Source organism: Papio anubis, unplaced genomic scaffold (assembly GCF_008728515.1).
Source record: "Papio anubis isolate 15944 unplaced genomic scaffold, Panubis1.0 scaffold611, whole genome shotgun sequence".
Taxonomy (NCBI): domain Eukaryota; kingdom Metazoa; phylum Chordata; class Mammalia; order Primates; family Cercopithecidae; genus Papio; species Papio anubis.
The window spans coordinates 7,443-35,155 of NW_022166332.1; the positions used below are offsets into that span (position 1 = coordinate 7,443).

At 42.2% G+C, this 27,713-nt stretch overlaps 1 long non-coding RNA gene and 3 other non-coding genes across 4 annotated transcripts; 3 read left to right on the forward strand and 1 right to left on the reverse strand.

Moving 5' to 3' along the window:
• The first annotated feature begins 9,702 nt into the window (after positions 1-9,702).
• LOC116273376 lies at positions 9,703-18,429 on the forward strand. The gene is made up of 3 exons (XR_004181729.1): positions 9,703-12,788; positions 13,297-16,857; positions 18,114-18,429. It is a non-coding gene; the product is annotated as an uncharacterized LOC116273376 (long non-coding RNA).
• TRNAL-CAG lies at positions 11,271-11,343 on the forward strand. Its single transcript has one exon. It is a non-coding gene; the product is annotated as a tRNA-Leu (tRNA).
• Positions 15,191-15,263, forward strand: TRNAA-AGC. Its single transcript has one exon. It is a non-coding gene; the product is annotated as a tRNA-Ala (tRNA).
• A 5,686-nt stretch (positions 18,430-24,115) lies between the features above and the next one.
• On the reverse strand, positions 24,116-24,189 carry TRNAI-AAU. Its single transcript has one exon. It is a non-coding gene; the product is annotated as a tRNA-Ile (tRNA).
• Between the last annotated feature and the right edge of the window lie 3,524 nt (positions 24,190-27,713).

Here is a 27,713-nt window from a genome sequence, read left to right on the forward strand (position 1 = left end):
AACCCATCAGGATTCTCTTCCTGGAAAGAACAGGCTTCCCTCTAAGGTTTCATATAGACCCTGGGTGAGGAAAGAGCCCTAAATGGCTTGAAAAATTGAATGCTCCCTGGGCAAAGCAAGAAGCCCTCCTATGGAAGGGCATGATTTGGGCATAAATCAGGGTCTCAGTACAAAGGTGAGTGCTCAGGAGGTCAAGATGGTTAAGCAGAGAATCTGACCAGAATGTTCATAGTACAAAGAAATAATCTTGTTGGGAGAAGGATTACCACAATTGGGGAATTACAATACAGGCTAAATGAGATTCAAAAATAATACAACAAGAATCAGGCACAAATCCTTTACTGCTGCATTCTTTTGTACAAATCTAATTTGCCTAGAAAATCATACTTTAGTATGCATCCCCATTGTGTTTCTCCACCATCTATTTTGCTTTTTAAACTTTATTTCATTTTTATCATCACAGAAGCTTGTTGCTACAAAATAAATGAGCAAATCAGCCAATGGCAACAAAACTGCACTGATATCTCTCCTTAGACCTTGAGAGCCTTTTCCTTAAAGGTGAACAATACTGCATGTTCAAGGACTTTTTCAGCACTATGTGCTAGAAATTATACTGACTGTTTACTAATTTTTATGTAAGTTGGTCGACATAGTTTCTCATGTTTCCCAAGTATTATTACCCCAGTGTTATAGATGACACTGAAGCTCAGAGGAGTTAAACCATTTTCCTCAGATCACATAACTTTAAAGAGGGAAACCAGATATGAGAAGCAGATTTCTTTCTCAGTGAAAAAGTCATAAGCTCTTGCTTTCACTTAGCACATAGTCTCATCATCTGTTTTCTTCACACCAGCTCACGCATGTAACATTCATTCATTTACCAAATACAGATAAATGAGTGGATTTATTCTTGCATTTATCAGATACTAATTCAATATCTCTTCTGTGTCTGCCACACTGGGCTCAAGACTTCCCAGTGTCTTTGTCTCCTCTCCCTCAAATCTCTCCCCTCCATGTCTTGACAAATACTGTAGATACTTCCTGCAAAACCTCTCCAGAATCTTTTTCTTCTGTTCTCCATGCTACAGTGTTTATGGAGGATGTTTTCTTCACACATGGAGTGTGATGGGGGTTGAAGCTGCAGAAAGACTCATGCTGTTCACCTCAGTAGCTGATACAGTAAATGTGGATAAACCTCAATCCTTTAATATCATTAGGACTTGTTTCCCAGTTACCCCAGTGGATTTACAGATTGAGGTTAGAACCCAGCAGGATTATCTTCCTGCAAAGAATAGGCTTCCCTCTAAGGTTTCACATAGATACTGGGTGAGGAAAGAGCCCTAAATGGCTCAAAAAATTGAATGCTCTTTGGGCAAAGCAGGAAGCCCTGCTATGGAAGAGCATCATTTGAACATAAGTCAGGGTCTCAGTACAAATAGAGTGCTCAGGAGGTCAAGATGGTCAACCAGAGAGCCTGACCAGAATATCTATGGTGGAGAGAAACAATCTTGTTGGGAGAAGGATGACAGTAATTGGGGACTTAGAATGAAGGCTAAAAATGATTCCAAGAGAATGCAAAAAGAATCAGGCACAAATCCTTCACTATATTCTGTGGTGCAAATCTCACCTTATCATGTGTTTGTATTCTATTCCTCCACAATCTTTATTTTATTTTATTTTATTTTATTTTATTTTTATGTTCACAGAGATGTGTTTGTGGCAACTAAATGAGCACAACAGCCAGTGACAACAGAACTGCACTAAAATAGTCCCTCATCAGCTCTTCGAGAGCAGATTCCTTAAAGGTGAACAATATTCCACATACAAGGACTTTTTCAGCACCACGCATTGGAAATGGAAGTGAATGTTTATTATTTTTTATGTAAGTTGGTTGATATGGCTTTTCAGCTTCCCTCAGTATCATTATCCAAATTTTGTAGATGACACTAAAGCTTGGAGGAGTTAAACCATTTTCCTCAAATCACATAGCTTTAAATAGGAAAACCAGACAAGAAAAGCAGATTTCTTTCCAAATTAAAAAACAAACAAACAAACAAAAAACCCTTGAGCTCTTGCTTTACCCTAGCACATAGTCTCGCCATCTGTTTTCTCCACACTAGGTCATTCCTGTAACATTCACTCACATATCAAATGCAAATAAATAAGTGGATTCATTAATCAGATATTAATTCAGAATCTCTTTTGTGTCTACAACACTAGGCTCAAGACTTCCCAGTGTCTTGGTCTCCTCTCCCTCATATCTCTCCACCCAACATCTTGACAAATACTGTAGATCCTTCCTGTATAACCTCTCCAGAATCTTTTTCTTCCTTTTCATTCACCTCTGTCATCATCCGTGCTATACTATTTATGCAGGATGTTTCTGAAGCATGGAGTGTGATGGGCACTGGCGCTGCGGAAAGATTCCTGCTGTCCATCTCAGGAGCTGACACGATAAATGTGGGTAAACCTCAATCCTTTAGTATCTTTATGACTTCTTTCCCTTTCTCCCCAGTTCCTGTTTTCTCATGTTCAAGGTCTGACATTCAAAACTAAACGCCTTTCTCTAACATGTTGCTTTAATTATTTAAGTATTTTGCCTGGGATTTTCTCAATTTATCTTAAGTTTTCATAAAACTCTCCCAACATATTTCTAAGGGACCAGGCTTTTCAATCACTGCTTCCCTCCATGTGTATTTCACACACACACACACACACACACACTCCACTTAAATTGAACAGGTTCATTTATTCACACAGGAATTCCTACAAACAGCCTGGTTTTCTCCATCATATGTCCACTCCTTCTCTGCATAGCTAAATTTTGATTCTTTCACTCTGATATTTTACATATTCTTACACTCTGATATGATTTTGTCTCTTATTCTTTATGGCTCTGCTCTATAATTTTGTTGTTGTTGTTCTGACATATAGTTGGACAGGTAACTTGTACATGACACACCTTAGCAAGGAGGCAACCCGTATCTCAGATGTAAGTGAAAGAAGCACTCTTCAGGGTTTCCTAGGGGAGTGGTCAGCACACTGGCCTCATTCATGAAAGGGCCTAACTATGAAAACCGCAGGAGCTTTTTGCCTTCCAGAAATGTGTGCCATCTCACAATCCCCAGACAGTCTCAGCTACAAGGAACAAGTGATAATGCCATCCCACTTTTATACACACACTCACACACTCACACACGCACACACACACACATAAAATCATTTAATCATTTTTATTTATTTAATCATTTTTTAAAAATCTGTGACGCTTTAGCTGGGCAGATCTAGACAGATCCTCCTTTGCTGGGATGTGCCTTTTTCTGTCCCGGAATAACCTAAACTTGACATTTTGGCAGCACAAGTTTTCCCTTTGTGACTTTCTCCTCCCTCTTCTCCTCCTTCTTTGCAGAGAATGGGTAGCCACTGTGCTCTTTCCCTGGGCCATCACTGAGAAGATCTGCTCTTAGTGGAGCCCTGCTTTCACACTAAAAGCTGCATTCCAGGCCACCCACTAAGGATAAATAAAGCTTCCTTGATATGGGGAATTAGCTCAAGTGGTAGAGTACTTGCTTAGCATACAAGAGGTAGTGGGATCAATGCCCACATTCTCCAAGCTTTATTATTTAGACATGGTGTCTCCAAACACTCAGATCTCCAAACCGAAGTTGGTGTCTGAGAGCAGGATGCTGCTTTGGTTCAATACATATGAACAACAATAATAGAGGGCTGGTGATGGCTCCCTCTTGGCATTCAGTATAGCGTAGATATACCGTGTAAATTATTTTCTGTTTCTTAGAGGAGCTGTGAAACCAAGGGACATACACAACTGCTTTTTTCTCCCTGTTTCTACCTGAAGCTTCATCCTAAATGTGAGACAATTGTGAAAAGTGCAGGGCAGAGCCACCTGGGTAAATACAGCCCTGGTTTTCTGCTCAGGGGACAGAGTTTGAGGCACTGCAGAGGAACCAGCTAAAGTATGAGACCCATATGTTGAGAGTGACAGAGTGTAAAGTTCAAGAAACTCAAAATATGTAAAGATTTATCATGGGTCTTGATGTCATGATGGAATCTCTCTGCTCTCTGGACTTACTATGTGTGGTAATAAATCTACTTTGTTTAAGCCAGTTGAGTGTTTTTAATGTTGCGGAGCTATTGCTGAGAGTTTCCTGAGTTTTTTCTAGTAGAGATCTTTGTGCTAAGTATTTCATAAACAAATTTGGTGGATATTGTGTTCTAAATCCTAATCACCAGCATTAACTCAAACCAGCCATATAAACGGTATAAAAAATGTCTGTCTGGCGTGCACTTCGTTCACTAAGCTTTTGCTTTCCTGTCAATAAATTAGACATTCTCTTCCCTTAGGAGGCCAACTTCTCAGCCACTGGCTCCAACCTAGCCCTGTGATCTGTCAGTGGCTTTAGATTTAACTGAGACATGCCCAGCTCCAACTCTCTCCTACCTTAAGGATATAAGCGCCACTGTGAGCCTCAAAGTTGTTATATTCAAGAAACCCAGAAAACCACTTATGTGTATAGCAGCCCACAGTTTTTTCATTTAAACATGTGGGTTGGAATAGCATAGGATCATACACCTGTGAGCCTACCTGTTTTAAGAGTTAAACCTTTTTCCTGATGCTTGCAAGCATTTTTTTCCTCACTCAACCCTTCATGCATGTGTGCAGAGTTTTAAGGTAAAATTATTTTTTGTAGACACTGAATGTGCTGCCCCCAAGGAATATTACAATGGAGTAGGGAAGACAGTTGAGAAAACAGCTGTTTACAATTCTGATAAAAGTCACCATTGAGATGCATACTCTGCACACTAGAAGTACAGAAAGGAATACTACTCTCAAGAATTAGTAGCCTGATACGATTTGCCAGTGTTTCTGTTATTTCATTTGTTTATACCGGTCCCTGACACCTGGTTTCCTTTTCCAACAACAAAATCCTAAAATCTCCATCATCTGCTGCTTTCAGGTTCCTCACCACTGAGGTTAATGACCTGAGGCTGGCAGGAAACGAACTAATGACGCTTCAAGTAGACCTTGAATCTTTACATTTTTTTCAGCTGGAAAGCTGAAAGAGGACAAATGGAGGGAGGCCAAGTGTTATCAACCACTTTTAGAAATTTTATTTAATCTGCGCATCTTTGTTTGGTAGAAAGTTTTACAGATAAAATTTAACACAAAACAATTTTTTTGAAAAACGATGTTGACTTAAGTAGGGCCAATGATGCAATGCATCATGTATCAGAAGATTCCCAATTCAACTGCTAGCTTGAAGTTGCCCCCTCCTTGTGTTCTGGAAAGATGGGGTGTTGTTTATCATCCACATATCAAAAAGTAAACAGAAAACAACATTTCTGAAACCTTTTATGAGGAGGTCTTCATAAAACTTACATTATTACTCTTTTTGGATCATCACACACCTGAGAAAGATTGGGTGGGGGAAGGTGAAGAAGGCTGGAAAAGATTTACAACAGAATAAAACAAGAATCTGGTACAAATTGACTAATAGTATCTTTTGCATCAGCCCATTTTGAGTGAAAAGTCCCCCGTTTTAGAACTTTTGGCTCTTTGTTTTAATGCTCCCTCCTACGAATCAACAAAAATTTTGATTACTCTGGGCACACTACCTGGTTAGCCCTGCTCCGCAAGGGGCAGTTATATATCTACATATCTCACCGCCCCCCCCCGCCCCCGCCACACACACATTTTTCAGGGAATCCTGCCTAATTTCTTCCGAAGTTCAGCTATATCAGTTCACACCAAAACAACTTACACAATTTCATAACGGATAGAGGACAGAAACTTAAGGAGGGAGGGCCGAACGCACCGGGATCCCCAGTCAAGTGTAAGAAATCATCACGAGCGAGGCGAAGCAGGTCGTGGGCGACGAGATCTTCACTCAGGAACGGGGACGATGTGAATCGTGTTTCTATCGAGTGGCTGGGGGACCGGGTTGGGATCAGCTGGGAGGAGGTACCGCACAAGACTTAGCTGGGTCTCCCGCGCAGACATCTGCTGGACAGCGACCCAGCGGCGCTCACGGCCCGACTCCAGGGCTGCGGGTGGCGAGTCCCTGCCGCCGCCCGGCGCTCGCCGTGGTAGAAGGACCGACGCCTCGCGACGGACGCAGACGCACCAGCGGGCCGGTCAGTTCGCAGAAGATAAGCAGGAGACAAACCCCAGGCAGTGAATGGTCGGGTTTTTCCATCCTGTTCGAATGAGGGCAACGCTGAAAGCGTGCGGGAGGCAGCTGAAATAATTCCGGCGACAGAAAACAGAAAAGGAGTCGGAGACAGGGAGGGCGACCCGGGTTCTCTGTACAGGGCCCTGTCTCCTGTCTCTGTCGTGGCCTTGTAGGTTAATATAGCTCAAGTGTTCTTTTTAAACGTTTAGAAGGTGAGATACGCTCCAGGGGTCAAAAGACAGACGCCACTAATACCACGGCCCAGGTTGCCCCGTCACTGACAACCATTTTCAGTAGCACTGTGTGGCCCGTGCAGGAGAAAAGTATTTATGAATTTGCTTTCGCATTCTCTTCCTGCTTGCAAAATCATTGGTACCAGATCTTCCGTTATAGTTACGCTTCACTTTGTCTTGAGATTTCTAATAAGGTAATATTACTCCCTAGGCGCTGATGACAGCACATGGTAACCAACTGAACTACAAGAATACTAATAGCTTTGATCAGGTCTCTAAGGCGTTTACCTGAATGGTCAATAATAATACGTACTTCAGAGTTGCTTTTCGCCTCCTCAGGTTCATTACTAAGACAAAAGTTTATCCTCTCCTCTTTATTGCTAACCCGAAATTTTGGTCACTATGAAACACTGCAGTGGGAACTTCAGATGTAATCTGCTTCGTGTGATGACTCTTGTCATAATACAACATACCCTGCTACCCCCATAGCCTGGTCTGTCTCTAGACCTTCTTCCTGCTTTGTCTCCATAGTACCTTGATGATCCTCAGAGGCTGACTGAAAATAAAATTTCTTCCTTTTCCCAGCCTGTCAAGTTGAGCAAAGTTGCAAGGGTGCAAAGGCAAAGAAACACACTTTAGCCTCTCTGCTCCTGGGTTCTCTCCCAATTTCCTCTTCCAACTCTACCCATTTTTCTGAAAGGGAAATATTTTGATTCTCCTGAAATTTGCACCAACTTCTGATTGCAGACCCAACCTGCTTTTGTAAAAGGAATTATGAAGGACAGATGCTCCATGATTTACAATGGAGTTACATTCCAATAAATGCATCATAAATTGAAAATGCATTTAATACACCTAGTCAAACATCATAGCTTAGCCTAGCCTACCTTAAGTGTGTCCAGAACACTTTAGCTTACATCTGGGCAAAATCATCTGGCAACACATTACACTGTAGCATATCAGTTTTTTACCTTTATGATCATGTGGCTGACTGGAAGCTGTGACTTACTGCCACTGCCCAGCATCAAAAGAGAGGATCATACCACATATCATTAGTCCAAGAAAATATTAAAATGTAAAATTTGGGCCGGGCGCGGTGGCTCAAGCCTGTAATCCCAGCACTTTGGGAGGCCGAGATGGGCGGATCACGAGGTCAGGAGATCGAGACCATCCTGGCTAACACGGTGAAACCCCGTCTCTACTAAGAAATACAAAAACTAGCCAGGCGAGGTGGCGGGCGCCTGTAGTCCCAGCTACTCGGGAGGCTGAGGCAGGAGAATGGCGTGAACCCGGGAGGCGGAGCTTGCAGTGAGCTGAGATCCGGCCACTGCACTCCAGCCTGGGCTACAGAGCCAGACTCCGTCTCAAAAAAAAAAAAAAAAAAAAAAAAAAAAGTAAAATTTGAAGTAGGGTTTCTACTGAGTGCATATCATATTTGCACCATTGTAACATTGAAAAATTGTAAGTTGAACCATCCTAAATTAGGGACTGTATATGTTTGCTTAACATCTGTGTTGATTGGATTCATATTCTTGCTGATCAGGTAAGTGAAATGACATTTTATGCACAGAATAATGAACTTGCTTTAAACCCCCACACCAGGATCTTCAGATTAAGAAAGGAAAGTTCTACCAATTCCCCCAGTCAATCAACAGATGAGGTTGTCACATTCAACTTCAAAACTTAGACTTAATTTCTCTTCCTGTGTACCATATACTGTTTTACAGAATGTTATTTCTCCATGTAGAGAAACAGTGGTTCCTTGGAATCTCCCCATATAATTTCACATGAGATTAAATTTTGAAAGAGTCTCATATTCGTGACCCATGGGTCAATGCCATCTAGCAACCATTCAGTGGCTGAATCCTCAGTCACTCAGCGTCCCCGGAGCCTAGGGGCATGCCTTATGCCCCCACATAAAGATTTGTTGGATGAATGCAGGTGTCTCACTCCATTACCCTGCCATATTAAAGATGTATACTTTCTCTGCCTAGACCATTACGGTAATGCCCTGACCATCCTCATGATCTTTGCACTCAACTCTCAACTCTGTGCCCTAATGGAATGATACTGAAATGCAAATTCAGTTACAGTCTGTCCTAAATTCATTTACCAGCAAACTTTGCATATACTGCTTAAACATTTTATCCTGGCATTCAAAGTGCTTCGTAAAAACCTGGCCTGTCTTCCAGCTTTACTCCTGGAATTCAATCTATGCACTCTCAGAAAACAAAATCATTGTTAATTCAGCTTCAAAACCTGTTGTTTTATTCTTCTGAGACTTTACCCAATACCTTTGAAGCAAGAAGCGTCTGGATAGCTCCTCATTTTTAAATGTAACTGTGGATACTGCCTTAGTGGAGATAGAAAGAAAGACTGAAGGATAGCGGATTGTAAAATCCATGCTTTATCATTCTTGTCTGGTTTGATAATCAGTGCCTAGAAAGGAGTCAAAGAAGGTTTCTTTCTACATCTAAATAACACAAAACCTACCTCACATTAAAGTAGAATCAGTTTCTGGGATTGAAAAAAAAAAACAAAGTAGATTTCCAGACTGTCATATTCAGATTCCCACAGATGTGGCAGCCACAATGCAGAATACCAACACTGTATGATCATGGCAGGCCACTGGGAAAAGCTGATGACATCTATTGTACAAATTTGTCATGCCAATTGCCTTTCCTCAAACCAGTAAGAGCTCAAAGGGCATACTTTATGATTACAAAGTAGAAATAACTTTCTGCGAAATCTTCATGGGTAGATTGGTCCTTGCTTCTTTTCACCTGTGACCAATTATCTTGCTCATTCCAGAAAAGCTCAGCTTACCATCTTATCTTGGTTTAAGAATTCTTTTTGAACTTACCCTGAAAACACACAGAAAGCTTTCCCTCTGCATGCAATCATTGATTTCTGAACAGGAAAATACAAAGAAAGAGAATCATCACAACTGTAGACATAGTATAAACTGGGAGATCCTAGATTGTCAAAGCTTTTCAAAGCTTATATTCCAGGGGAGAGATCGAAAATAAAAAATAATTTAAGATGCTTTCCAATTTATTAAAAATTTTATTTAAAAGATGGAGAGAGAGGCAGGACATTGATTCAGCCAGAGAGGTCAAAGAAGGACTCTCTGAGACAGTGACATTTGAGTTGTGGCCTCAGTGATGAAAATGAGTCCACTGTTCTGGGTCTGGAGCAAGACTGGTAGAGTGCAGAGGCCTACAGCTGGGGTCTGGGCCTCTGTGGGCAAGCCGCAATCAGAAGACGAGCCAATGGAGGACCCCAGTTACCAGACTGACAGCAGAGCCACATATGAAAATGTTCTTTTTCTCTCAAGCCTTGAGACTGCACACCAAAGTCCCGAGCAATCAAGGTCACTCCATTTCCAGAGGACCCTTGTATCAGAGCTTCATCTCAGTTCCTTGGGGCTTTCCTGAGGTGAAATGCAGGGATCAATGTGCTCAGCTCCACAATCTGCTCAGCTCAATGTGGATCATGACGTTCCTGCCCTTCCCCTTTAGCTCACCCTCACCAGATTCTGAGGATTGATGAGGAAGGAATGGCTTTACAGCATGTTCTGCTGAGCATTTACTGCAAGATTAGGTCGATGTCCAGCTCATTGTCCACTTAGAGAAAAAAAAAAATCTACCAGGTTTCATGTGTGACCCTGAAAAATGTCCTCATTTGTTCTGTTTGTAATATAGGAGGTTATCTACAGGAATTTTCCCAGGATGTTATTACATTAAATAGTAGACAGGGTACTGCAATGGTGAGGCCCAAGGCAGATGGAAATAACCACAGTTCACTGCCTGCTGCCACATACACCCTATTCCTGATCTGCCTGTGGGACCTTTTTCTAAGAATTGAGTTTGTGCCAAATCCTTCATTCCCTGACTCTGGCTTTCTGTCTGACAAATTCAAAAGAGATGTGCAAGAATAATTTTCAGTATTTGGCAAATCATTGAATGTGGTGTTTGAAGGAGGACAATGAGTCAAAGATGACTTGGAAGTCTAGGCCCAGGAGGAGGTTGAGAATTTGGTGTATGCATGAATGGACTACTGTGGACCACTGTGGAGAAAAACAGGTAGAAAGATAATGAACAGGAGCAGAGAAAGACTCCCATTTTGGAATCTAAACTAAATCTACTTCTCAGTTCAGGGTTTGCCACCTAGCATCTGTGGCACCTTAGAAACAATAATTATCTGAGAATCCATTACATCTAGAAAGTGCACATTAGGGCACATCGTTTCGTTACCAAAATTCAATTGGACCAGGTAAACGTAATAAATCTCGTAGTGTAATTAATAGCACACAGGAAAAAACAAAGGAGTAAGAAACAAGGAGGGTACTATTATAAGCGGTTTGTGCTTTTTGTAGCGTCAATGTCTTCAGTCGTGTAGATGCAAGTGGAGATATGAAGGAAGACAGTAGTATGGTCAAGAGACATGTTTGATGACGATTTCTTCATTGACTTCTCCAGGTGGTCAGTGAACTATCATGAACTGAGAACCTCGTGTCTTTTTTCAACAGAGGAGACCATGGAAAGTGTAAGAGTGACTAAGATCTCTGAGGGAAGGAAAAGCCGTATCACTGGGCTGCAAGAGGGAAAAAGAGTAGCAAAAGACAGGTACAATTGATCCTGGTAACGCAGAACCCAGACGGTCCTATGAAATACTGGAAAGGCGTAGACCCCTCTGGTCTTGGGTGTGGAATCTTCCTAGTGCGGCATGGATTGATACAGAGTAACTTTCAAGTAGAATTGATTGTGGTTTTTAAAAGCTGAAACCGTAAAGCAGGTGGGAAATAAACTTTGATAAATCGGATGTTATGGAACTACAAACACGGGCCCTCTTAGCGTAGCTGGCAGCGCGTCAGTCTCAGAATCTGAAGGTCCTGAGTTCAAGCCTCAGAGAGGGCATTGTTTTAGTATATTAGTTCCATACACTAAATATCGGAACATAAATGCTGTACCAGATAAGGATTTGAAGACTGACCCGATATTCGTAGAAAATGGAAAGATTATTTAAGTTTTCTTGTTTCTTCGACTTTCCACTGGTTGGAGTAAAATGAGTGGTGAAAACAGAAGAGTACACCAGAAACTACAAGCTATGTCATATCATTGGTCTTTCTAGCTGACACAGGAAGCAGGGGAAATTTCTCTTCCAACTTCCCGCTCTCAGGTTCATCTAACAGTAATTATTGGGTGGATTGGTGAAGTCATTTATTCTTTTCATCATCCAACAAATATTTCTTGAACACGTATCTTGTTAAGAGGCTGTTTTGGGTCAAGAGTGAATACAACGCAAACATTCCCACCTTTGTGAAACTATGTCCTAGTTGAGAGGAGTGGGGAGAAAGTGTATACAACACAAATATTCCTCCCATTGTGAAACTACATCCTACCTGGGAGGAGTGGGGAGAAACAGACAGGAAACAACACAAAATACGTAAGAAGTGATTTGACGATGTCTACTGTGAGGGAATCGCTAGGCAGTAAAGTGTTTGGGAATGTGGAGGTGGCACATTCAGCTTTCAGGAGGACAATCAGGGACTCTGTCACCTTGACAACTTTAGCCTCGCCTTCTTCTAGTCATCTTGCCGGGACACCTGTGCTCATGTTTTCCTAACACTGTCGTCAGAGTACTTTTACCATCAAGGCAACCGGGGGTTAGGAGAGCTTTTTGCACAGAAGGCTACTTGGCTTCCTTGGAAAACTGATGACACATGAGGACTGGGGTGGTCAATCCCTCGCATGCTTCTTCATATGAAAAATGAGGACTGTGGGATTCTCTGGCTGGTTCTCAGCACCTAGAGGTGGATCTGGGCAGTAGGAACTGCTCAGCAAGTGTTAGCTACTGCTTTTGTTGCTTTCTCCCTGTGGAATTCTGGCCTCTCCCACTGAATTTGTATCATAGGCATTCATGAGGGCCTTGACTGTATCAATATCTGATGAGAGGTTTTAGTGAAGTTCTGTTGTCATGGCTGATTTGCTCATTTGGTAGCTAGCATCCAGCTTCTTGTGAACATTGAAATAAAATAAAATAAAATAAACTATGGAGGAACAGAATACAGATATATAGTAAGGTATTATTTTCCAGACACAAAGGATTTGGATAAAAGAATCTAAGAATTTGTGCATGGTTCTTTTAAAATTTCTTTGGGTTTTTTTTTTTGTTTTTTGTGGGGTTTTTTTGCCTGTTTTTCAAGTCTCCAATTTTTGTCACCCTTCACCCATCAGGTCAGAGAGATAGCCAACGGTCAGAAGGAATCTGCCAGCAACTACCATAGCGCTTTCGCCTGCCTGAAGATGCCTCTTTTTATTCAGCCTTCATGGGAAGTAGCAGCACCATCCGTTCTCAGAGAGTAAGCTCTGGAGTAGCTGAGCTAACCCCAGTTGTTAATCTGAGCTAATCCCAGTTACCCCAGCAGATTTACAGATTGAGGTTAGAACCCAGTAGGGTTCTCTTCCTGAAAAGAATAGGCTTCCCTCTAAGGTTTCACATAGATACTGGGTGAGGAAAGAGCCCTAAATGGCTTGAAAAATTGAATGCTCTTTGGGCAAAGCAGGAAGCCCTGCTATGGAAGAGCATCATTTGAACATAAATCAGGGTCTCAGTACAAACAGAGTGCTCAGGAGGTCAAGATGGTTAAGCAGACAGTCTGACCAGAATATCCATGGTGAAGAGAAACAATCTTGTTGGAAGAAGGATGACGATAATGGGGGACGTAGAATAAAGGCTAAAAATGATTCCAAGAGAATGCAAAAAGAATCAGGCACAAATCCTTTACTATATTCTGTGGTGCAAATCTCACCTTACGATGTGTTTGTACTCTATTCCTCTGCAATCTTTATTTTATTTTATGTTCACAGAGACTTCTTGGTGCCAACTAAATGAGCACAACAGCCGGTGACAACAGAGCTGCACTAAAATAGTCCCTCATCAGCTCTTGAGAGCAGGTTCCTTCAAGGTGAACAACATTCCACATACAAGGACTTTTCAGCACCACGCATTAGAAATGGAAGTGAATGTTTATTATTCTTTATATAAGTTGGTTGATGTGTCTTTTCAGTTTCCCTCAGTAACATTATCCAAATTTTGTAGATGACACTAAAGCTCAGAGGAGTTCAACCATTTTCCTCAAATTATGTAGTTTTAAACAGGAAAACCAGATATGAAAAGCAGATTTCTTTCTAAATTAAAAAACAAAAACAAAAAAACTTGAGCTCTTGCTTTACCCTAGCACATAGTCTCACCATCTGTTTTCTCCACACCAGGGCATTCCTGTAACATTCATTCACGTAACAAATACAAACAAATGAGTGGATTCATTCATCAGATATTAATTCAGAATCTCTTTTGTGTCTACCACACTAGGTCAAACTTCCCAGTGCCTTTGTCTCCTCTCCCTCAAATCTCTCCACCCAATGTCTTGACAAATACTGTAGATCCTTCCTGCACGACGTCCCCAGAATCTTTTTCTTCATTTTCATTCACCTCTGTCATCATCCGTGCTACACTATTTATGCAGGATGTTTCAGCACCCTGAAGTGTCATGGGCCCTGGCGCTGCGGAAAGACTCCTGCTGTCCACCTCAGGAGCTGACATGATAAATGTAGATAAATCTCAATCCTTTAATATCTTTATGACTTCTTTCCCTGTCTCCCCAGTTCCTGTTTTCTCATGTTCGAGCTCAGACATTCAAAACTAAATACCTTTCTCTAACATGTTGCTTTAATTATTTAAGCATTTTGCCTGGGATTTTTTCAATTTATCTTAAGTTTTCATAAAACTCTCCCAACATATTTCTAAGGGACCAGGCTTTTCAATCACTGCTTCCCTCCATGTGTATTTCTCTCTCTCTCTCTCCTCTCTCTCTCTCTCTCACACACACACACACACACACACACACACACACACACACACTCCACTTAAATCGAACAGATTTATTTCTTCCCACAGGAATTCCTAAAAACAGCCCGGTTTTCTCCAACGTATGTCCACTCCTTCTCTGCATAGCTCAATTTTGATTCTTACACTCTGATATTTTACATATTCTTACACTCTGATATGATCTTGTCTCTTATTCTTCATGGCTCTGCTCTGTAATTTTGTTGTTGTTGTTCTGACGTGTAGTTGGACACGTAACTTGTACATGCAAGGAGGCAACCCATATCTCAGATGTAAGTGAAAGAAGCACTCTTCAGGGGTTTCCTAGGGGAGTGGTCAGCACACTGGCCTCATTCGTGAAAGGGCCTAGTTATGAAAACAACAGGAGCTTTCTGCCTTCCAGAAATGCGTACCCTCTCACAACCCCCAGACAGTCTCAGCTACAAGGAACAAGTGATAATGCCATCCCACTTTTATAAACACACACACACACACACACACACACACACACGCACACGCACGCACACACATAAAATCATTTAATCATTTTTTATCATTTAATCGTTTTTTAAAAATCTGTGACACCTTAGCTGGGCAGGTCTAGGCAAGTCCTCCTTTGCTGGGATGTGCCTTTTTCTAGGTTTAGGATATTCCCGGAATATCCTAAACTTGGCATTTTGGAAGCACGTGTTTTCCCTTTGTGATTTTGTCCTTGTTCCCTTTTCTCCTTCTTTGCAGAGAATGAGTAGCCACTGGGCCTTGCCCTGGGCCATCAATGAGATCTGCTCTTAGTAGAGTCCTGCTTTTGCGCTGAAGTCCCTGAAATCACCTGTGTTCCATGCCACCCACTAAGGATAAATAAAGCTCCCCTGATGTGGGGAGTTAGCTCAAGTGGTAGAGCGCTTGCTTAGCATGCAAGAGGTAGTGGGATCGATGCCCACATTCTCCAAGCTTTATTATTCGGACCTTGGGTCTCCAAAAACTCAGATCTCCAAACCCAAGTTAGTGTCTGAGAGGAGGATGCTGCTTTGGTTCAAGACATAGGAGCAGCAACAATACAGGGCTGGTGACGGCTCCCTCCTGGCATTCAGTATAGTGTAGATCTACTGTGTAATTCATTTTCTGTTTCTTCAAGGAGCTGTGAAGCCAAGGGACATATACACCTGTTCTTTTCTCCCTGTTTCTGCCTGCAGCTTGGTCCTAAATGTGAGACAATTGTGAAAAGTGCAGGGCAGCGCCACCTGGGTAAATACCGCCCCGGCTTTCTGGTCAGGGGACTGAAACCAGGATGTGTCAAGTAACTAGAATGTGCCTGGACAGATACTATAGAAAGCAAACCCATAAAGTTGTTCATGAGCCTGTGGACGCACCTGCCAGCTGTGAATAAGTGGCTCTAATCCCAAACAACTTACCAAAAAAGAGCCTGAGAGCTGAACTGCGCAATGGCCAACTTTCCAGTCCTCACTGACCACTGGGTTGCACACATTCCGGAGATCTCGGAACAGCAGTGCAAAGGCTTTGCAAATAGAGTTATCTTTGAAACAACAACACATGGAAGGCTGGTTGGTACTTGGAACTTGAATACAAGGCAATTTTTGTGTCTGCAAAAACAAAAATAGCAATATTATTCTTAAGATTTCAACAAAACACAGCGTCTCATCACATAATCCAAAGAAGTCCAGGTTGCAAGCCCCAAAATATTCAGCATTATGAAAAATCAGGGAGATCTTAATTCACATGGCAAAGAGACTCCTCGAATAACTATACTGAGAGGACACAGATGTCAAAATCATCTGACGCATACATTAGAGCAGTCATGATAACAATGCTCCTAGAATTAGGGGATAACATTCGTGAAGTGAATGGAACGTTGGAAAGTGTCAGCAAATATCTGGAATATATAAAACCAATTTTAAACTTAAGAATTAAAAAAATGTGTTAACCAAAACTCTTAGGGGAAATAAAAAGCTTAACTGGATGATCTCAATAACAGAATGCAGATGCTAAGAAAAAGCCAACGAACTTGAAAACAGAACAAGAATACCTACATAATCTGAATGATAGAGAGAAAGGAGGATTTTTGTAAATGAACAGAGCCTCAGGGACAAATAAAAACAACAAATCTAACATTCACATTATTGTAATCTGAAAAGAAGAGGACAAAGAGGACTTTGTGGGATAGAACTTTGAAGAATTAATGGCTGAAAATGTATCCAATTTGTCAAAAGATATAAACCAGGTTTTTAAAGTTCGGCAAAGGTCAAGCAGGACAAACCCAAAGAAACCCATTGCAAAACATATCATAATCAAACTGCTGAAAACGAGGAAAGCACAAAACAATCTTGAAAGTGGTCAAAGGAAAATGGAAAAGAAACTACCATGTGAATGAGTGTAGATTTCTCTTCAGGAACCACAGGGGCCAGAAAAAAAATGTCATAGTATTTAGTAAGTAACAAAAGAAAAAGACCTATCAACCCAGAATACTATGCGGAGCAAAAGTATCTTTCAGACATAAAGGCAAATAAATGCATTCTCATTGGAAGGTGAGTAAATCCATTCTCATTCTTAGCGAGAATGCTAGAAAATAATTAGCAAAGATTTGAGATGAGAAAAGTGATACCAGAAGGAAACTTAGAACGTCATCAATGAAGGAACAAAAGCAGAAATAGAAAATGTCTGGGTAGACATAACAGACTCTTATTCTTCTCTTGAGTTCCTTAAGGTATGTTTGGTGATTGAAAGCGAAAATTGTAACTCTATCAGAAACAGTTGTCATTGTATGTAGACATACTACATAAATAAGATAAAAGGGTAAGTGTAATGGGCCTAACTCTCGATGAAGTTTCTATATTCAACTTGAGTGGTAAAATATTGCTTCTAAGTATGTTGTGAAAAGTTACATATGTGTATGGTAATCCCTAGACCACTTACTAATCAGATTTAAATAAACCAAAACAAGACAGAAAGGGGAACATAGAAGAATTAAAATGGAGGGAACAAAGGTTAATAAATTATTAAATAGCAGACCTATCTAAAAACTTATCTATAATAGCATTACATGTAAATGATCTAAGTACTTCATTAAAAACTAGAGATCATCAGAATGTATTAAAAATAAATATGCTGACTATAAGAAAGCCACCTACAGTACACTTATATATCAGAATAAAAGTTATATAGCAGATTGAAGGGAAAGAGTGGAAAAGATACCTCATGCAAGCATTAATCAAAGACAGCTGTGATGTTTACATTAAAATCGGACAAAGTAGATTTGAAAGCCGAGAAACTTTTCAGGAATAATGAGGGCTGCTAAATAACTATGATTGTCCATTCTCCGGGTAATACTGTTCCAAATGTATATGAGGACACAGATTTTCAAAACACATAAACAAAATTAGATAAGCCAGGTAAAAATAGCAACATCCAATTAAAGTTGAAGACACTAAAACTCCTCTCTCAGTAATTGGTAGACTTAGTAGACAACAAATCGACAAACATGTTGGAGAACTGAACCACACCATCCACCAATGGATCTAATCAACTTCATAACGCAAAATAAAAATTTAGCCAGAAAGCAAAGACAAAAATTAAAAGAAAAGTAAGATCATGTTATAACCAGGAAATTAAGAGTGGTCCAGCACACAGAAGGGTGCTATTACTGAAAGAGTTGGAAATAGTGACTTAGTTATTTTGAAACATTTTTAAAGGTGTTATTTAGCTGGAAATGACAGAAAGACTGACGATGGTGAATCTGGAGGTGGATCTTCCGTTGTCTGTATTTATCTTGTCTTCTTTTGAGGTCTGGGGTGTCTATACTTCCTCTGAATTACCTGACCCTACTACAGTGTCTGGCACAGAGCATCTCCCCAGTGAAGATGTATTAAATGAGTGGATAGTGATTGATAGATTCAAAAGAGTTGTGCAAGAATAGTGTCCGTTATTTGGCAAATCATCGAATGTGGTGTTTGAAGGAAGACAATGAATCAAGGTTGACTAGAAAGGTAAGCCCAAGGCCACACGTGGTGGCTCATTACTGTAATCCCAGCCCTTTGGGAGGCCGAGATGGGCGGATCCCTTGACGCCAGGAGTTTGAGACCAGCCTGGGCAACACAGTGAAACCCTGTCTCTACAAAAAAAATACAAAAATCAGCCGGATGTGGTGGTATGCATCTGTAGTTCCAGCTACTCAGGAGGCTGAGGTGGGAAGATCGCTTGACCCGGGAGGCGGAGGTTGCAGTGAACAGAGATCACACCAGTGCCCTGGCAATAAAGTGAGACCCTGTCTTAAAATAAAATAAAATGTAAAAGTTAAGCCCAGGCCGGGCGCGGTGGCTCACACCTGTAATCCCAGCACTTTGGGAGCCCAATGCAGGCGGATCACCTGAGGTCAGGAGTTTGAGACCAGCCTGGCCAACATGGTGGAACCCCATCTGTACGAAAAATACAAAAATTAGCCAGGCACCTGTAGTCGTAGCTACTTGGGAGGCTGAGGCAGGAGAATCACTTGAACCCGGGAGGCAGAGGTTGCAGTGCGCCAAGATTGCGCCATTATGGCGATCCCTAGACCCCTGGGATGGTGATCCCTAGACCACTTACGAACCAGATTTAAATAAACTGAAATAAACTAGGAACAAGAACATACAAGAATTGAGACAAGGGGAACAAATGATTAATAGAGCATTGAAAAGTAGATCTATGGGCGCGGTGGCTCACGCCTGTAATAACAGCACTTTGGGAGGCCGAGGCAGGTGGATCACCTGAGGTCAGGAGATTGAGACCAGCCTGGCCAACGTGGTGAAACCCCGTCTCTACTAAGAATACAAAAAAATTAGCCAGGCATGGGGCCGGGTGCCTGTAATCCCAACTACTCGGGAGGCTGAGACAGGAGAATCACTTGAACCTGGGATGCGGAGGTTGCAGTGAGGGGAGATTGTGCCATTGCACTCCAGCCTGGGTGACAACAGCAAGACTCCACCTCAAAAAGAAAAACAGTGGATCTATCTAAAAACTTATGTATAAAAACATTAAATGTAAATGATCTAAACCCATGAGTTGAAAACCAGAAATTGTCAGAATGTGTTATAAATGAATATGCTGACTATAGGAAAGTCACTAGTAATATGCTTATATATGACATTAAAAGTTACATAGCATATTGAAAGTAAAGAATGCGAAAAGGCATGTCATTTAGGCATTACTCAAAGAAAGCTGTGGTGGATATATTCAAATCAGACAAACCAGATTTTAAATTGTAGAAAACTTCCAGGGATAAAGCTGTTACATAATTAGAGGTGTCAACACACCAGAGAAATAATGTCCCAAATGCATATAAGGACACAGGGCTTCAAAACTCATGAGCAAAATTGGATAATCCAGATAAAAACAGAAAAATCCAATTACATTTGCAGACGTTAACACTCCTCTCTCAGTAATTGATAGATCCAGCAGATAATAAACCAGTAAACACATTTGAGAACTGAACAACACTCATCCAGCAATGGATCTAATCAATCAACTTTCTAAAGCAAAATCACAATTTGGGTAGAAGGAAGAGGAAAAAAAATCAAAGAAAAGCAGGATCATGTTATCACTAGGAAATCAGGAATGTTCAGAGTGCAAAAGAGTGATATATTGAAACTGACATTTTTGAAAGCGTTATTTAGCTGTAAATGACACGGAGACTGAAATGGTATCTTCCCTTGTCCATATTTATCCTGCCTTCTCTTGAGGACTGGGCTGCTTGAATCTTTAGAATCTCCTGAACTTACAACAGTGTCTGGCACAGAGCATCTTCCCTGTGAATGCGTACTGAATCAACGGAAAGGAATTGACAGATTCAAAAATGTTTTGCGGGAATAATGTTTACTCTTTGACAAATCACTGAATGTGGTGTTTGAAGGAGAAAAATGTGTCAAAAGTTGACTTGGAAACGAAGCCCAAAAGGTAAGTAAAGGGGATTTGGGGAATGAGATATTTGGTGTGTGAATGAATGCGGTGCTGTGGAGAGGAGTAGGCAGTAAGATTGTGAACTGGAGCAGAGAAAGAATCACGTTTTAAAATCTAAAACATCTTCTCCGTTCAAGCTTTGATACTTAGCAGCTCTGGCACCTTAGAAACGAAACTTATCTGAGGTTCCATTACTTCTAGAAAGTGCAGATTAGGACACATAGTTTTGTTGGTGAAGTTCCATTGGACTATATGAAGTAAACTCAATAAATCTCTCAGTATAATGAATGGCATACATGATTTGCTTTACGCTTTTTGTAGCAGGATTGTCTCCAGTCATGTAGATGCAAGTGGAGATAGAGAGTAAGACAAAGTAGTATGGACAGGAGACACCTTTAAAGACTATTTTTTCATTCCTTCGTTCATTCAGTTGGTCAGTCAGTGAACTATTATGGACTGAACATGTCCTGTGTGTCTTTTCAAAAAAGGGGACCATGGGAGGTGTAAGAGTGACTAAGATCTCTGAAGGAGGGAGAAGCCAGATGACTGGGCCACAAGAGGGAAAAAGTCAGCAAAACAGGTGCAATTGTTCCTGGCCTCTTGCCTCAAGATGGTTGTATTGTTAGGTGAATACTAGAAATGGGTAGATTCCGCCTGTCCTGAGGAAAAAATTCTTTGGTTGCAGGATTGGATTGGCTGATAAAGAGTGATTTCCAAGCACCATTGATTGTGTTCTTTGAAAGTTAGGAACTGATAAAGCAGCAGTGCTTGGGAAATAACATGTGGGATGTCAACTCTTAGGCGAGAACTGCCTTCTTTCTGCAGCAGGCCACACATCAATCTCAAAATCTAAAGGTTTTGAGTTTGAACATCAGAGGGGATACAGTTTTTGCTGCTATTTTGGTTGAGGGAAACAAAATGGGTGCACTAAATAATGAAATGCAAATGCTATGAGACAGCAATTTGAAGACTGACTCAATGTTAGCTTAGAATGGAAAAGTGATTTAGGTTTTCTTTGTTTTTGGGGTTTTTTTTTTTTTGGCTTGTCAGTGTAAAATGAGCGGTAAAGGGATATAGATGACACAAGAAACTGCAAGCTATATCATATAATTGGTCTTTCTCGCTAGCTGATGGAAGAAACAGGAACTTTTTCATCCAAATTCCTGCTCTCAAGGTTACCTAATTGTAATTATGAGGTGAGTGGGTGAAGTCATTTCTTTTAACCTACATGTATTTCTCGAGCACATATCTTGTTAAGAGACTGTTTGGGGTACAGCCGTTTAACAGTGAAAAAACACATATATTCCCACCTTTGTGAAACTACCTTCTAGTGGATAGGAGTGAGGGGAGAAACAGAGCAGAAGCAAACAAGAAAAATACATAAGATGTTGTGTGACAGTGTCTACTGGGAAGGAATCCGTAGGCGGTAAGGGACTTGGGAGTGTGGAGGTGGCCCATTCAGAAGCTTTTAGGAGCGGAATCTGAGAAGTTGTCACCTTGAAGACATCCTTTACCCACTCCCCATCCCCTTCCCCACTCCCCACTCCTGCTTCTTCCTTCAATCATCTTTCTTCACATGGGAAATGAGGACTCTGGGATTCACTGGCTGGATCGCAGCACCTAGAGATGGATCTGATCAGTAAGAACTGCTCAGTAAGCATTAGCTACTGCTTTGGTTGCCTTCCCCCTGTGGAGTGCTGGCCTCTTGGATTGAGCTTGCATCATCGGTGTTCAGTAGGAGCTTGCTTAGTGGACTTACAGGTTGAGGTTAGAACCCACCAGGATTCTTCTCCTGGGAAGAACAGGCTTCCCTCTAAGGCTTCCACAGACGGTGGGTGAGGAAAGAGCCCTAAATTGCTTGAAAAATTGATTGCTCTTTGGGCAAAGCAAGAAACCCTCCTACGGAAGGGCATCATTTGGGCATCTATCGGGGTCTCAGTACAAAGATGAGTGCTCAAGAGGTCAAGATGCTCAAGCGGAGAATCTGACCAGAATGTTCGTGGTACAGAGAAGCAATCCTGTTGGGAGAAGGAAGACAATTGAGGCCTTGGAATATAAGCGAAAGAAGCTTCAAAGGGAATACTAAAAAGATTCAGGCACAAATCCTTTACTACATTCTTTTGTACAAATCAAATTTTGCCTAGAAAATCATACCTTACTATACATCCCTATTGTGTTCCTCCACCATCTATTTTATTTTTTTAAGCGTTATTTCGTTTTTATGTTCACAGAAGCTTGTTGCTACAACTAAATGAGCAAAACAGCCAGTAGCAACAGAAATGCGTTAATCTCTCTCCTCAGACCTTGAAAGCATTTTCCTTAAAGGTGAACAATATTCCACATACAAGGACTTTTACAGCACTCTGTGCCAGAAATTATGCTGAATGTTTATTAATTTTTACGTAAGTCGGTCAATACAGTTTTTCAGCTTCTCCAAGTATTATTACTCCAGTGTTATAAATGACACTGAAGTAAAGGACATATCGCTCTCTTTATTCTGTGTTTGTGTGTCTGCTTACAGCTAAGGACTTCCCAAATTATAGTTTTGTAAACATTAGTTCTAAATCATGCCGATCACTTGAATTTTGAAAACGTCAAAGCCAATCACATTAGTGTAGTAGAAAATACGGGTTTGCGGTGCATTGGCTCACTGTTTTATTCGCTATGGATCAGTGGAGTAGAAATTCCCAACGCGGAAAGGGGTTCATTCCTGTCTCTCAGCCTCAGCAAAGTTAAGACATTTCAGACCTTTCCTGACTTTGGATCTATTGCGCATGCTCTGTCCTTTACCACTATCCAATCCTAGGGGCATATAGAGCCACTCAGAGCCTTAGAAGTACATTCAGCGAAATGGAACCAAGCACCATATAGTGTAGCCTATTGTTCTTCAGATCAAAATGCACCGTGTTGAGATAGCATGAATTCTACAGACCCGTGAAGCCCATGTGGACCACAAGACACTCTTTCCATCCTGCCTGCACACATATCCCTCACTCTTCATTGATTCATGCAGACTTTTAAAAGTGTTTAGCAATAAGCATCCTACCCCCAGGAAGGTTATGATCTCACGGAGAAGATGGCCAAGCAACAGACAATCACAACGTGGTGAATGCCACAAAACAAATTGTACCTGGATCTCCGTGAGTGCTAGGAGGAAGGCAACCCAAACTCAGAAAACTAGGAGAGGTGTCAGGGAAGACATTTCCCAGAAGATGGTGTTGTGTCTAACAAAGCCGTGAGACCAGCAAAGAGGAGGTGAAAGGCTCAGCGTTCTGTGGGACATTTCCTTAAGTCCAGTATCTCTAGAATTGAGTGTGGGAAGCTAAAAGAGCGGAAATAGAAATGAAAAATGGGAGTTCTTGAGAGGCTTTTTTACCCTGCACAAGCCAAGGACTGGTCTGCAGGAAGTAAGCAGATGCACAGTTAAGAAAGCCCGTATCAGGAGTTAGTCATGATAGAGAAGGATCTGTACACTTTGGAAACCGTAAAAGAATGAAAAGCCCAGGTCTTTATTTCCGTGTTTTCGCCTCTGTTTTTCACGTTCCTCCCGGATTTCAATTTCCTTCTGGAATCTCAGCTCTCTTCATCATCTGCTCTTGCAGGAACACTAAACTGCAAACGCAACCCTACGATTCAGGGAACTACGTCCCATCAAGATTAGTGAGTACGTATATATTTACTTTCTTGTTCTCTTGCGACTTTCTATACCACTGCACACAATTGTTACCGTGAAATAAGCATTAAGAGTCTGCGTAGATTACTGGGTACATATACATTTACTTTCTTGTTCTCTCGTGACTTTCGATATCACTGGGCACAATTGTTACTGTGAGATAGACATTAAAAGAGTGCGTGTGGCCCGTACGGGGATCGAACCCGCGACCTTGGCGTTATTAGCACCACGCTCTAACCAACTGAGCTAACCGGCCCCGCTGACGGAGGGGGCACCCTGCGTCTTATGAGAGGCTTGAAGGCGAACGTTATTCCAGTCACCAAAGGAAGTTTCCTAAAAGTTCTCGGAGCTGGAAAGAACCTACGGTCTTTGCTAACTTCTTTACGATCCTCGGCAAATTTCTTCGAACCCTGCAATTTCATTTAAAATACAACTCGGCGGAAGGAAACTTCAAATGTCACCTGCTTCAGTGTTTCATGACAAGGGGTTTTAGTGACCACCCTTTTAAATGCAACGCCATCACCTTCCGCTGGTACTGTAGCCCGACCCTATCACTCCTTTCTACTTTGCTTCCGTAGCTTCTGAGCGACCCTTGAAGAAATTGACGGAAAACGGGAGGAATTACCGCCAGTTCCTCTCCACGGGCGGTCAAGGCCAATATGAGTCTCCACCCAGGCTCCTCTGCTCGTAACTTCTAGCACAGTTCCCACTGTGTTCGCCCATGTTTCCCAAAAGTGAATATTTGATCCCTACCCCACCCCATTTTTAGCAAACTCAGGAAAACGCTCTCGTTTTTCTACCTGAAAAGGGCACTTTAGAGAAATACGTCCCGTTACAGTCTTTGTGTTCGCATTTTATTCCATCTCGATGAAACAGGTATAAGTTCGTTGGTATTTTATGCACAAGACAACTTTGAAGCCCGACTCATGGCCTTTGGCCTTTGGATTAGGAAACATTCTCCGGGAGCTCTGCTGATCGCTAGGTCTTACGAGGTTGACGCCTTCTGTCCCAAAGAGAACTAACTATTTCTCTGCGTGTTTCCGCCTGGCTGCCCACTTCTCCAGTAGAGAAACGGCTGTTCCTCGGGATTCATTTTTGGAAGTGCTTTGGGTCCTGGGTAATGAGGCCGCATCCTGCAGCATCGACAAGGTGCTTGAATACGCAGGAGCACCCACAGTACCCAGGGACTAATAAATAGCTCAGTAGACACATTTCGAATAACTGAATAAAGGAAGTCTCAACCAACCCCCTTGCTGTATTACAGATGGTCCACCTCTCTGCCTAGACGTCCTGTTCCTTCTCCTGGCTTTTGAACTAGATTCTCACCTCTCTCCAATCCATCTTTCGCGGGGCTGGCCTGTCTTTCCGCCTCACTTCTGAAATTCTATCCATTGCCGCCTCTATGCAAACCGACTCTGGTTAATACTTCACTCGGTATGGCTCCCCTCTTCCTTCCGCACTTTGCACTGCGAGAAATGCCCTTCCTTGAGTCAGCTGGAGGCCTCCTTCTGCTGAGAGCTTAGTTGTGGACACAGCCTGGAGTCGAGGCGAAAAGGAAAGAAGGCCGGGAGATAATCGGGGAAACACACACACCTTCCGTGTGGTTTGAAAGCTGGTGCCCGAAAAGGGGAGCGAAAGAAACAAGAAAAAAACACGCTCCAGAAGTGTCTGAGATTGCTGCGGCCATAAAGCAGAGAGCACTAACCGCGGTACGGATACGCGAGGGGAGGAGGGCTCCACCCCCGGGCCTGTGCCCACGGACCTAGGTGAGGACGGGCACTCCTGCCTCCGCGCCCAAATGTTGCATTTCCCAAGAGCACCCCGGCCCGCCACGACCCCATCCCGTGCCTATAAAAACCCCCGAGACCCTAGCGGGCACAGACACAAGCGGCTGGATGTGAAGAGGAACACGCCGGCGGGAGAACACAGAACACCCACCCTCTCTTTTAGTCACCCTGGAGGCGTCGGAGAAGGCGGTTTCAGGGATCCGTGAAGAGACCCTGAGTCTTTTACATCCCGGAGAATGACGAGAGAGAGAGAGTACCTAGGCGACGTTTACTTTCTGGGATTTCGGGAGATGCGGTTTTCTACACGCCAGGGGCCAAGCCTGAGAGATAGGTAGACGGCAGGGATAGGAGCTCTCTCCGCGCCCCAGACGCCCCTGTTCATACCTGGGTTCCTTGATTTTCCTGCCTATATAACCGAGCCTCCCATGGCCGGGCTCTGAGCTCTCATTCTGCGAACTGGGACAAAGAGGTTAACTGTGATGCGCTTTGTATAACCCCGGGATTCTGCACTTGCCCAAGGGCGAGGCGCAAATCCAAAACCAGGCACAACTGAACACCGAGATCAGCTGAGCCCTGAGTGTCTCACGACATAAAGTCCCTACGATTTTAACAAGGGCTGTATGTGTGCTAGTACTGTTACTGACAAACGCATGTCAGATCCCATCTGTCTTTAGCTCAATGTGTGACGTTAGACATGTCGTTTTGCTCCTCAACTTTCTTATTTGTAAAAAGAAAAAAAAAAAAGTGTTCTGGATTTGCAGAGGGCCTCTTCAGAGGTGAGTTCCAGTAGCTGTACTGTAAATTGATCTCTTGGGCAGCCCTGTTGGTGAGGAAAGAGGACAAATTGAGAAATGAACAAACAGAGAAGCTGCGAAAGTCTTGTGACTTACAGCACAGGACAAGTCTACAAACCATGCCACGCCGCACTAAGCTCTAATTGTTGTAACACCAGCTTACTCAGACCGGGTGATCCAAGATAAGACCAAAGCCAAACTGATCCAGCAACTCTGCACAGATCTTCATGTTCCGGCAGCTAAGTTCCGCTGAATAAACCTATGATTCGCCTAGTTTAGAAATTCTGTCCAGTCCCTCCTGAGAAGGACCTTGCTAACTTTCCCCCTAAAACTGTCCTTTGAATATCTCCAGTCCCCAAACCCTGTAAATTCTGGTCTCTGACTCGCCCTTGTTTTAGGCAGTACTGGGACTCCACAGAGGTGGGGCTCTTTGCTCAGCAAGTTTAATAAATCCAAGGTAGTAGAATCGATTTGTTTTCTTGGTCGTCTTTTTTTGGGGAGTGGGTCTTCTAAATGTTGATTCTGATCCCCGCCTATGGATACTTATAAATAAATAGATATTTGCACTCCATCATTATGTGGAGCTAAAAGTGTTAAATTTAACTATCTAATTACCTCTAAAATAACCATTAAATTCAACGATCTGAAACTTATCTAATGAGTTCCACATTCTGGAATGAAGGGATGTAATAGGTAATAACAGGTCTCAGTCCCGAATGGAGAAATAATCACACAGACACCAGGTGAAAGATGAGTAAAGTGGAAAGCAATAGGCAGAACAATAATTTGCTTTATGCTACGATTTTTGGAGTGAAGCAAGAAAATTAACCAAGGAAACAAAGAAGAAATCCAAGACGTAGTAGTGTTGGAGTTGCGTTTTTGTCATATGACACTACTTCGATTCCGCAGGATTCACTTAGTCTCCATCTGACCTCCTCAGAGTAGACTGCTCTTCCCCAATCACTCCTGCAATTACCCTAGGAGATTTGTGATCCTAAAGTAAGGGGGAGTTTTAAATTTACTCCTAAGTACACCTGCATGATGCCATTACTCAGGACAGGGTAGCTGAACAAACTCAGCTCTGAATCCTTTAAGCAGAGGCAATAATTACTGACACTCTATTTAATCAGATTCTGAACATGATGTGCCACTTTTCCTTTTGGGTCTGAAGTGACACCAGCCATTTTCACAGTTTCTTC